The sequence below is a fragment of the Neopelma chrysocephalum genome, unplaced genomic scaffold, assembly GCF_003984885.1.
Source record: "Neopelma chrysocephalum unplaced genomic scaffold, ASM398488v2 Primary Assembly neopelma1_22, whole genome shotgun sequence".
Taxonomy (NCBI): domain Eukaryota; kingdom Metazoa; phylum Chordata; class Aves; order Passeriformes; family Pipridae; genus Neopelma; species Neopelma chrysocephalum.
The window spans coordinates 17,263,817-17,276,491 of NW_020897689.1; the positions used below are offsets into that span (position 1 = coordinate 17,263,817).

At 36.8% G+C, this 12,675-nt stretch overlaps 1 long non-coding RNA gene across 2 annotated transcripts in view; it reads right to left on the reverse strand.

Annotated features, from left to right (window-relative positions):
• Positions 1-12,675, reverse strand: part of LOC113963167 — a 36,172-nt gene that overhangs the window by 9,942 nt on the left and 13,555 nt on the right. Inside the window, exon 5 of one of the 2 annotated variants that reach the window (XR_003532669.1) lies at positions 9,090-9,247. This is a non-coding gene — a long non-coding RNA (uncharacterized LOC113963167). Of the gene's footprint in view, positions 1-7,720; positions 9,248-12,675 lie in introns of those variants that run through there. The other variant, XR_003532666.1, reaches the window with a different exon arrangement.

A 12,675-nucleotide genomic window follows, 5' to 3' on the forward strand; every position in this document is an offset into this window, starting at 1 on the left:
TACTTTTCCTGCAACCTGGCCAGAGGTGTTCGCTGAGGTGTCCTATTTAATGCACCTCTGGGAAGGGTGTGATAAACAGACAGACCTCAACAGATTTGGCAGGAACAGCCAGTACATGTTTTCCAGAACTTTGTTCAGTTTGCCATTCAAGTTTGTGTCTAATGCAAAATAGGGAAATCAAATATATTAAACATTTAAAACAGGGCTGCTAAATTGCCACCTAGTGGTCTTGTAATGAAGCTAATGTCTCCAGCATGCTTATCTGGGAGAAAAAATATCAGTGTGAGTTATGTATTTTGTCAGAGTGTTTACTGATGCCGTGCACATAGCATGGTTGGATTGGAAGGGTGGCAGGGCACAACTTCTGAGCCAATAAAAGACAGGACCATTGAGGCTGCTGGGGTACCAGGGGCAGCTTGTGCAGGACTTAGACACTAGAAGAGAATTTCTGAGCCAGTCAGCCAACCTGTGCATAGGGTGAAAAACGCTGCCAAGTAGAAGCCTTAGTCTGTTATCTATACTACTTCTTAATCTTTCCTTTTTAACAAAAAAAACCCCAAACAAACAAACAAACAGAAGGTAAATAATTTTATATAAAAGGAAAGTAAAAGTTTTCTGTCTGTTGGTAAATGAGTAAAAAGTTAGGATTTTTATCTTTCGGAGGCTCAACCAGAGAGCTGGTTGTGGCCTTTCAGTAACTGAAGGGGGACTGCAAGAAAACTGGAGAGGGACTTTTTACAAGGGCATGGAGTGACAGAACAAGGGGCATTGGCTTTAAACTGAAAGATGGCAGGTTTAGATTGGATATTAGGAAGAAATTCTTTACTGTGAGGGTGGTGAGGCACTGGAACAAGTTGCCCAGAGAAGTTGTGGATGTCCCATCCTTGCAAGTGTTCAAGGCCAGGTTGGATGGGGCTCTGAGCATCCTGGTCCAGTGGCAGGTGTCCCTTCCCACGGCAGGGCGATTGGAAATAGACAATCTTAAGTCCCTTCCAACCCAGGCCATTCTATGGTTCTATGATGATTCCAGTGTAGGAAGCACTTTGCTCTGCTAGGATATTCTCCCACCTTCTAGTCTCACTCTGGCTGAGCCATATGTTCAGCAGCATGTGCTGTGTAAACAGAGCCAAGCAGATGAGAAACAATGAAGAAGCACGTGTGGAACAGTAAGTTTTGCTGTTTTGCTTTTGTGATTAGTCATGTGGGTCTGCCCAGAAGCTACTACAAGAGACTAAAAATAACTTTCCATATGATGAACTGCAATAGTAAAGTCTCTGGGGATTAATGCATCCTCTATCATTTTACCAATAATCAGCTTGGGGTGCACTGGATGGTGTGTTAACAAAGCTGATGCTCACAGAGGTGGAGGCGGTAGAGGCTTCCTGTTAGGAACCAGTCCTGGATGTAGCTGCTGGCTACATCTCTGGGAGGACACATCAGTTGTTTCAGAGGTAAGTCAGAGATAATTCAGTCCATGGCAGCAGAATCCAAATGATTCATCTTCCTCCTCCATCCTGTCACCTACTGGGACCTAGTGCAGTTAGTGAAGAAGAAACATCAGTCCTAGAAGACAGACTGAGAACCTTTATTGTATGTTTATTGAGGTCTTAGGTAGTGTAAGGTGTCACATGAGTATAGCATTGGTCCGAGGATGCTGCATGAACTGAAAGCTTAACCCTGCCCAAAAAAGACATCCCCTTGCAGACAGCTGTATCCTTGATTAAGGTATTGGCACTTCTTGTGCCCCTTCTCCCCTTGAGATGAACTCAAAGCCCTGTAAGCAAAGGTCATTGCTTCTCACAGAATATGAGATGAGACAGGTCAGGAAAGATGAAGAGAAAAAAAAAACAGGACTAGGGCAAGGGATATCATTTGGGTAGCAATAAAATTCAATTCTTGATACGAATATTGTCTTCCAACACTTCAGATTTTGTGACTAAAGTACAATTCACCATATAAAGCACCATATATAGTTCTGTTTTTCCTTTCATGTCACTTTTGCCCTGGTTGACTTTAATCTGTTTTAAGATACAATCTGATTTTTATTTGTGGGCATTTTTCTCATCTTTTTTTTTTCCATTTGTTTTGCATTTACCTGTTATTCTTAATTTGTTTCACCTTGTACTTTGTTCTTGTTCAAGATTGACTCAGTGAAATTTGTACCTTGTTTCTCTTTGTTTCAGACTTGATTTGCGCAACGTTTTGTTTTAAACAAGTATCTATTTTTTTACTAGTGTCTGACCTGACTCCATTAACTTAATCATATTTTATTCAATGAAGTTCTCTGTAAAGTGAATAGCTATCTAAACTCATTAACTTTTTTTCTTTTTTGTAAGACCACAGCTTCCCTTCTTTTAGTTGTTATGGGAGCACAATAATAGAGGAAGCTGTTAACACACTCCACAAACTGATGTGCCACTAATCCAAAGTACCTAGTATAATAAAAAGGCATTCAACTGAAAGTCAGATTACTCCTTAATGTACTCTAGGTGATTTGATCTTTAAGGAGTATACAATAAAGTGGGAAAGGTAATCAATACAATACTGTCTGAGAAATTGCAGGTTTAACTGCATACCTGTTGTCAATAAAATTATCCAAGGACAGAATGCCCTATAAATGCAACCAGCTTTTTCAAAAAATAAATGCCCTGTTCCAAACCTGAGAACTGTTAAACCACAACAAAGAATCTAGATGGCAATTACTCATTTGAACTTTAATGTGTGCCATGAGCTTCCATTTCCCCCAGCCTCTCCCGAGTTAGTCTCTTCAGGGTTTATTAAGATTGGCTTTGACTAAGGGATTTACCATAGAGTCAATCTGTCACTATTCTGCTATCCCAGTAGCCTCCTGAGTTCTCAGATTCTGTTCAAATTTCCATGCCAAATGGCATCAACATAGTTCTGGAAGACATTTCTGGGGCCTCATGCCTGCCATAGGTAATACTGAATGCTTTCAAATACATCTCTTGACAACTTTTGCTGCTCTTTTCAGGTAAGAAGTTCTAGACCCTTCTGTCTTCATCCCCACAAATAGCCACAGTAAATGGCTTGAAAGCATGTTAGATGGGTCATTCAGTACATTTTTACTTGATGTTTATATATACATTTACAAAACCACCAAATGCTTCCAGTAGGAAGAAAGCATCGCCCAGTGTTACTGTGCCAGCATCGAGTAAGTGAAATAACTATTCAGCTGCCACACATAGAGAACATGTAGCAGGGAGAACTTACTTGCATTGGCTCTGAAATAGTATACTATTTCAGTCTTGTCTTTGTCTTATAGGGCTATGCAGTTTTTACTCAGTTGAGAGCAGTCAGACTGAACTTATGCCCCTCGTAAAAAACCAAACTGGTTGTCATACCTGAAGATGTGCTGTGAGGCAAGGTATCTACACTAACTGCTGTGGCAGAAAGCTACCTTAAGACTTTTAAAAATTGAAGTACAGTCAGGCACTTAAAAATGGACCATAGCTTTCTTGGCCAGTTGGCATATCTCAGGTTAACTGCCAAAACAGGGCTTTCACAGGAATTTCTTTGAGAAATCTTAAAGACACGAGCAGGGTACTCACAGTAATAGAACAGTCGTGATCCAAAATAAGATTTTTCTCTGAATATATAGGATGGTTTTCAGTCAAAGGGATGGGAAAGTTGAAATAAACAGAATACTGTGCATTTTTAAAATAATTTTCAATAAAAATTTGTGTGGGTGAAACTAGATTGACCTTTTATAAGCAAGAGTTATTTTTATTTATTCATTGTTTATTTTCACTATGTGTGTGTGTCCCTCACCTCCAGGAATAAAAACACTGAAGTCAATTCCCTTCTGCCTTTCCTTATATGGAGCTGGTATTTATAATGAGCCTCCAGTCAGCTCTGTCATGTTAAAAAGAACTTTCTGAATTATTGTTCGCCTGATTTCACAATCAGCCCTTTGCAACCCACAACACTGTCACTAACAATCTAACCAAAGGCAAAAATTTCTTTAATGTCTAGATCAGTTTATGTTGAATAATCTCAACACCTTTCAGCAGCAGTAGTATTTAAATACAGCTGGAGTAGAACAAAACAGAACGTCTGAATTTTCAAAAAGCCTCATGCATCCACTCTTCTTTCTCCTCTGCTGCAATCCTGTAAGTTATAAATGATATGGGCTCTTTTCCTTTTCTTTTTATGTCTTGCTAATATTTGGTGTCTTGCCTTGGGTGTAAAGGTTAAAAACTTTTAAGATTGATGGTCTTTGACATAGGAAAGTGACTTCTCTGTTAGAAAGACATATTTAATAATTCTATATTTAACAATTTAGGTCAAGAAAAAAATATCCATTTATCTAGCATCTATCTGCTGTCCTTTTGATAGACAGAGCGTAAAACTATTGTTACATTACATGAATAAAATGGCCAGAGATGGTGCTTTTACTTGCAGCTTGAAGTCCATTTCCAGTTACCACTTCATATATATTTTACTTTAGTTTTTTTCATTAATAACTCTACTTGGAGTTTTTCAAAGAAAGACAGTATCAGGCAGATAGGACCAGGGGAGGGAGGGAGAGCAGGGTAGGGGAGGAGATTGCCTATGTCAATTCTCTGTTCATCATCTTTTCAATCACCTTTTCATCCCCTGTTCTAAAAAAGTGACAATCTTCACAAAACACTATCTGGTCCTCTTCGTGCAATGATACACAGGACTAAATCATGAACAAGACATGTATTTTATTTCTAGTCCTATGACAGAGCAATTCAGAGTACAATCTGACTTAAGCTCTGCTTCAGCACTGGCAGGATTTTTTCCTATTCCAAGGGAGTACAGCTCGCTCACGACAGGGCTGCAAGAGCTTTGTCCTCTTTAAAGCAGCTCTGAGTAAAGCCTCAACGGCTTGCCAAGAGAATTATCAAAACTGCAGATCGCAAGAAAAGCTCTGTGACTGAGCTATCGAAGGGAAAGAAAGGAAGCACACCCAACCGTTAATTCCCATTTTTCCAGTACTTTAACTTGCCATAAAGCTTGTGAACCACCAGAGGGCATTACATGCCTCAAAAAAATGCAGATTGGTAAACAATTTGAAAGCAAGGGGAAATTCTTCTTCTAGCCTTCTTAGGATTTTGGACATTTCATATTACTAATCAAAAGCTTAATACAAAGAGAACTATTCCAAGCACAGTGTCTATCGGGTATTTCTCAACTGCTCTTTCATTCCAGTAGCTCCTTCACTGGCAAAATAGTTCTCACTTGTAAACAAAGAGTGAAAATAAATTATGAAGACATATTTTCCCTTCTCGACAGCTGAATCTGAGGAAAAACTAAGAGCGTGTTGATTTTTTACCTATTAACTGCATAGTTTTAGGTTTCATTTGTCCTATTCCTTAGCTAACCCACTGCAGACTTTTCCTACTTAGTGAGCCATGTGTTTATGGGGATTTTGCTTTCCTAGCATCAAGTAATACTGAAGTCCATCAGCTGAGGGGTCAGCCTTTTGCATATCATTAGTTACAGAAATATGGCACAGCTGAGAGTACATTTGTCCTTTAAAAATTATATTAGAAAAATATGCTTTCATTTTTGCAAGTCTGCAATCTTGTCTAAGGACTCTCAACACTTCATCTCAAAGAGCTTAACATGTAGACAGCCTCTAAATTTATACCTATGTATTGTAATTTTCTATAAATCAAGAAAAATTAACTGTGTCACTTACACTGAAAGAAAACAACCAGGGAAAAGACAAAGAAAACAGCATTTCTCATAATTCTGTGCACTTCTGTGCAGCTTTGCATTGCATTGAATTAATGTTGGGGTTTTTTTTCCCAAAGCCTGAGAGTTTTAGCAGCACTTGGAATGATCCCTTAGCTTCACATATAAAAAAACTTTATTGCCCATCTCGATATTCAAAACTAAGTTATGTAACAATATTTTTTTACCAAGTAATGTATTTTATTGTATTTCTGTTCTTCTGATAGAAATAGGGTCTTCAGGCAAAGAAATATAAAGGTGAGTTGACGTTCTAATGCATCAATGCATAATTATATGTTACCAGATAATCTAATATACACTTCTTCAGTGTAGCATACTAGCAATTTTCTAGAATGTTCTTAAATAAATAAATAAATATGTGTAAACCATCTTTTTTAATTGAACCTAGCAGATAAAGTTTGGAATCATCTATATTTCTAAAATGCATTAAAACTAAAGGTTACTGAATAAACTATGTAAAATAATACATTTCTTTTTACAAAAATACTGAATTATCATTGAAGTTGTTGATTAAACTTTGTTATGTAAGAAAAGAAAAAATCTAAAATATGCGTAAGTCATCAAATAGGAAGAATGGAAAGTAATTTCTTCAGTGGAACTTACTTTTACACAAGGATGTTAAAGAATATAGCAGCTAAATCTTTTTATTATACAAAGCATCCACCTTTCCAAGTTTGTAGATGACTGCTTAACTTTGTACCTTAGAATGTAAACATAGCATAATAGTTATTTGTTTCTTTACAAGGCAGGGATGTGCAGTGACTTACATCAATTGCTTAGAGAGCAGAAGCCCATGTGGTCATTTTCAAGGTGTTTTCAGCATATCATTACCATGTAGGATGTACTCACTTGCCCGTTCATCCATTGTGGGTTTGCTTCCTTATTTGAATACTGGCATATTTTATTAATATGTATATCATAAATCTAAGATTTAAAAGTACAATGTTTGCATTCAAGTCCAGTCCTAAAATTAAAATACTATTTCCTTCCGCTTCGGTGGATTAGAGGAAAAATGCCTCTCTGAGAAAAGGATAAATGCCCAGAGGCATGTCCACAAATGACTCACTGACACTTTGTGTACATTATCCTTCTGCTTGTTTCAGAACTCAGCAAAACACTTTGTTGGTCATAGATGAGAAAAAGCCTTGTCCAGCTAATCCTGAAATGATCTCAACTTTCAGCATCATCTAGGCTGCTCTATGAACAGGACTGACTGTGCTAGGAAGCAAAGGCTAATTGGTCTTGAGAACAGCTGTCCTGATAGGTAGAAGATATATCAGTAAGAAACTATGAGGCAATATTAATTCAAACTCTAAGGCTAATAAGGACAGTATTTGAGTTGTGAGTCTCTAATACAAACAAAAACTGCTTTGAGTTTAAGCAGATTGTGACTTCTACCCACAAAGCCTGTAAGTCACTGAACTAGAACTTGGCTCAAAACCCACGTCTGGATATGGGCACTGCAGTCCCGTGCTATGCTGCTAAAAAAACTTACGCAGGTGCTCTGAAATTTGAGCTATCAAAGTCAAGGAGACTGCTCTCAGGACTAAGAAAAAATATCTTCTTTTTCATGTTGGAAGGAAAAGATGGAAGGAAGCTTTCAAAATGTCTTTTATTTCTTACTGCTTTTGCTGACACTTGACCCTTTTTTCTATTAATGTCAACATTTATATCACAAATAGTGTAACCCAGGTGGCATCCAAAGAAGTTAATTTGCCTCACGTGAGCCAAACTTTCTTATGTAAAAACTTCTGCAGAAATTATAAAGAAAGATTAGGTATGCATGTGCTAAATTTTCATTCATATCTAAATCAGTAACTTATTGAAAAGTTATGCTCTCTAACCAAAAGGATGGCTTTCAACAAGTGTTTTGAATTGTTAATGTTACTACATGCTTATCAGATATGACTTATGAATGTGTTTTGGGTGGTTATTTTTTGTTTGTTTTGCTTATGACACAATTGGTTTTTTTTTCTTTAGATAAACAGTAGATAGAAGGGAGCGAATAACAGTCATCCCAGATTATAGCAAAGCCTGGTCAAAAGAGAAATTTAGCCTAAGTCACATGGGATAAAACATGCTCTCACTAATATTGGTGCAAAGAATAAGAAGTACTGGTCAATGGCAGCAGCTGGAGGGAGTCAAAAAAAGAGGTGAGAGGATAGGAGTCACTCTCATGGTCAAACAAGAGATACCTCTGCATCAACTTGTAAACAAGCACTTTAATCATGTTTGCTACTTCATTCGAATTTGAACAATTCATATTGAAACATGAAAGATGGTTTTATCTTCCTTCTCTTTTATGCAGGTCCTGGATGGCTTTAAGCAAAACACTTCTCATCTGAATTATGAGGATAACAATAATAACATTTCCCTGTCTCAAAGGGCTGATTATGAGAATAAATTAGATATCAGATGTTATAGTAATGCATCCCAGTAAATGAAAAAATTTTCAACACAAAATAACCACATTTACATTCTTTTTTAGATACCTACATTTCAAAAATCTCTTTTGGCAATCATAAGCTGTTTGTATGTAAACAAGGAATTTCTGGATGGTTAACCCCAGAAATGTGAAGAACACTTATTGGGAAATACTTCAGCTAGTTGACAGTAGAATTATATAAAGAGGAGACTATTAAATTATTAAATGACCTACACTACAGCTTCTTGTATGCAGTTTTGCAGCTGGAGGAGAAGTGACTGTTAGGATGCTTAGTTTGGTCTCTTCAAAATGTCTACAGTGAGGATCTGGATTGAAAAGTGATTATGTAAAAATAGCACTTCCTACTCAGCAGATCTGTTCTTGTGCACTTTAGTGGTGAGAGAGAAAAAAAAAAAAGAAAAAATATCACTGCATATCTTCCCTGCTGAGCCACCATATCTCTGGAGGAAAGAAACTGCATTATACTCCAGTTTATGCAACTTCATCAAAATCACCAATTTAAAGCTATAATGTACCTAAGCAAAACCCATCATTTCAAAATTGTGCCCTTTGAAATCAGACCTGCATAACCTCATTACCTTCAGCTGAATGGAAATGAATGAAATGAAAGGAAATAAACCCTTCACACTGAAAAATCATGATTGGATTTCCTCCAGCTTCCTATCATCACCCAAACTAATCAAGCTATTTTCTCCCCAGGTGGAAAATGAATAGAAAGAGAGAGGTGATGATGATTCTTTTTTTAAATATTTGGCAGGTAGTCTCAGAGCATGGACCCCATATAAGTTTCAAGAGGTTACATGAGGACTACAGAAGGCTAATACTATGCTAACAGCTGCTAGCACAGGGATGTAAACAATGCAAAAATCAGGTTCATGCAGTTTTGCCAGCCTGTTACCAGGATTGTCAGACTCCTAGGTGATGGAGCGGGCTTCGCCACTATCAGCTGCTTCCAAAGGATCAATATATCACAGCAAATGTTCCTCTTCCAGCTTTTCAAAAGAAGTCTTTGTCAGCATGATTTTTTTTCCCCAGGAAGAGCAGATGATGAAGCTCCTTTAAAAAGCAAAAGAAAAAAAAGTACAATTTTTAACACGAGAAGATGCATACTTAGTATCTGTCTAGAGATTTGAAAGGATACTTTGATCATTCTTGCCAATTACACACCTGTTAGAGGCGAGTATATTTACATATTTAATATTCAGCTAATCTCAAAAAACTTCTTTGATCAAACAGACACGCCATTTATCCTCAAACGCTGTGCCAAAATCTCATCTCTAGATAGCCTTATGTGTGAAGTGATGAATTTGTTTTTAAGTCTTTTACAGAATGTCCTCCATTTTTCACTTCATATAAAACACCTACCCTTTTAACAAGTGTATTGCCTCTCTTGAACACTATCTTTAAATATAAAAGAAATCATACCAGAACGGTTCCCTCAGGGTTTTGCCTTTTGACATTTCTTAACTCAGAAAACTTCTGAGAAGGAAAATTAATGGCATTATGCTTGCAGACACAATCCTTTTCTAAATGAACAGAAATGTCTAGATATTTCTCCTTCCCATTTGTGACACATCCTAGTTTGCCTTATAGACTAAGATGCTGAATGACCTTCACTAAGTCCCTGGAGCAGTGGACTTAGAAGCTTGACTAGCCCTAGAACTGCAAGTTCTGAGTTAGGGCTTGTGCACAAATTGAAAATGGAAAGATTACTGCATAAGTTCACAGGAAAAAACCCACATACATTCTGACAGAAGCCAGTCCAGCAATAGAGGTTTTGCAACAGACTCTGGAGTCAGGTCTGTTACATTAGAGTTTGATATGACAAATCCCCCCAAAAAAGCCTTTTTCTTTATTAAATTGTGTTCTTATAGAATGCTTTCCAAGCAATGTGTAAGCTTGTAATTCTTTTCTTCTTTGTACCAAGCTTTCTCTTAAATCTCCTAAAAAACCTCTTTCCCAAAATAAGAATCCACACAAGAGAGCTTTATTCCACAGAGATGCAAACGCAGCATCACAATTCCTCTATGTATTAAGAATGCAGCATTGCTTTGAACTTCAGATTAGATCTTTGAGATCTTTCAAGCATGGTCTATGTGTTTACTAAAGCACCAGGCATTCCTCTCCTTACAGTACCAGGCATTCTAACAGTAGAGTGTTAAGACCTCAAGGCATGCAGTCTGCTAACAGAACTGTAATATATTTGGAGCCACTGGCAGAAAAGCACTACTTTCTTTTTTTTACAGTCCTAAAATTGAACTACCAATTGAGGCTGAGGTCCACTCGTCACCAGTATGCCTCATTAGTGGCATTCGGTGTTTGAAGGAATAACTGATTTTGTACAGTTGTTTTCAGGGTGCAAGGTGCAACTGTATGGACTTACTTAAGCATGGACTACAGAGCTTGATAATCTATAAGATGCAAAATAGGCAATGAAAATATTGGAGAAAAACAGAAGAAATTCTCTTTCAGAAAGTGCAGCAATCTTTTCATCCTCATCTATCACAGAAAAATTCTGGAGGTCGTAAATCATGTTTTCTTACCAACTATAAGGTCAGTAAACAGTAGAACTTACTACAAGGATATAAATAATAATCTTAAAAATTTACAAAGATAAAATTAAATACCCTTCAGCAAGAAGACTATTTTTCCTTCCACATCACCAGATTTTTTTACTTTTTTCCTTTAGTCATAAGACTCATTTTCTTTGCAAATGTTTTTTCTACCTGGGACAAATTTGTAGAAACTGATTTACTGAGAAGAATTCTGACACTTTCCTGGCAACTTGCAGTGATGGCTGGTGAAAGCAGCTAAATTTTGCTGTAGAAGATATTTGCAAAAACTCATGAAAACAGCTTTTGAACTCATCCAAATGTCATACCCCTAAAGAGAAGTCTAAATAGAAATTGTTATTTTTTACTCACTCGAGGAATCCCATTTGGTATATTGCCTATACAGCTTAATATTAAAGTTGGGGTTTTTTGTTTTGTTTTGTTTTGTTTTCCCCCCAAAAAAAAACCCACTGAATTTAAGCCTTGTTTTTCTTGTAAAGTTGCCTAAACTGAATATCTATCATATAATTTTGCCAGGAGACTGTTTTGCTTCTAGCGATTTCACCCTGAAGTCTACAAAATCTGGTGAGATCTATTAAGAATTAAAAACCAAAAATGCTGGGTATCCCTGTTTTGCCCAACTCCCCATAGTCAGACACAAGCAAGTAAAAGAGGTTCCAAAGAAAAGCCAAGAGCTCTGTCCCTGCATGTCATGAATTACAGATCACTCTCCTTTGCCTTGTAAAAAATATAGGGCTTATAGTACAAAAGTTACCAGAGGACGCTACCAGTATTTCAGGTTCCCTACAGCAGCAGGATATTTGTTCTGCTTAGAGGAACCCAGCAGTACCACAACCCAGCTATTTCTCCTATATCATGGCATTTTCGGTTTTGTTTTTGTAAGTGTTTCAGTCATGAAAAGAAAGACCACAAGAAATTTGCATCCAACAAAGCAGTATGTCAAGGACTTTAAAGTGTGTATATCTCACAAAACTCATCCTCAGTGCAATGCTTTTTCTATCGCCTGTCTTGATAGTTAATTTCCTAAATAAACTTTAGAAGCCTTTCATTTAAATTCTTCATGGGTATAACTTGCTAAAGGTGATTCAGAAGACAACTTAATAAAGGTTGATCTTGTGAAAACAGAACAGAACAAGATGACAAGAAATTAGAGTACTATTCTTGGTTTTCCATATTTTTTTCTAATTCTGAGAAATTTATTTAACCTTGCTGTACTTCATTGTACTCTAAGGATAATGATACATGCCTATTCTACAGAGATCTGTGAAAATAATTATCTTTACATTTCAAAGCTATGGGAATGAAAAGTATCATTACTTCACTGTTATTTAATTGTATTAAAAATTATCCTTCAGCTTCCATTAAAGTCTTCGGTATTTAATAGAACAAAAGTGAGCCAAAATGATGAAGGCCATAGACCCTTATTTTCTCTATGGGTAAAGGTGTTTACTTACATGAATTGATTGGCAGAGCAAAGTCTTTTTAGAGAAACAGAGCCTATCTTCTTTTTGAAGGAGGAAGAACCCCTATCAAATGTTCATCACCAGTTTGTGGGTTCTTCCTAGCCTTTTTGCAGCATTTCAGGTCTGGGAGCTTTCGGATTCTGTGAGCACTATAATGCTGCTGTATTACACTTCAAAGAAAAATAATCTAAAAATAATCTAAAGAAATCAAGCTCTCTGTTCTTAACATCGCAGATGGGAGAACAACAGTTGGATGCTCACTAAACATAAATCTCTCTGCAGCATTTTAATAAAATTTCCTCAATACTCTGCTGACATAAATAAGGTATTTCATAGAATTTGTTATTAAATATAAATCTTTTGACAGATCTAAGAGCCCATTGAAAATTAATAACAATTATGAGTAGTGCAACATAACTCCCCCCTTCCTTTGCTCTAACCAATGTAC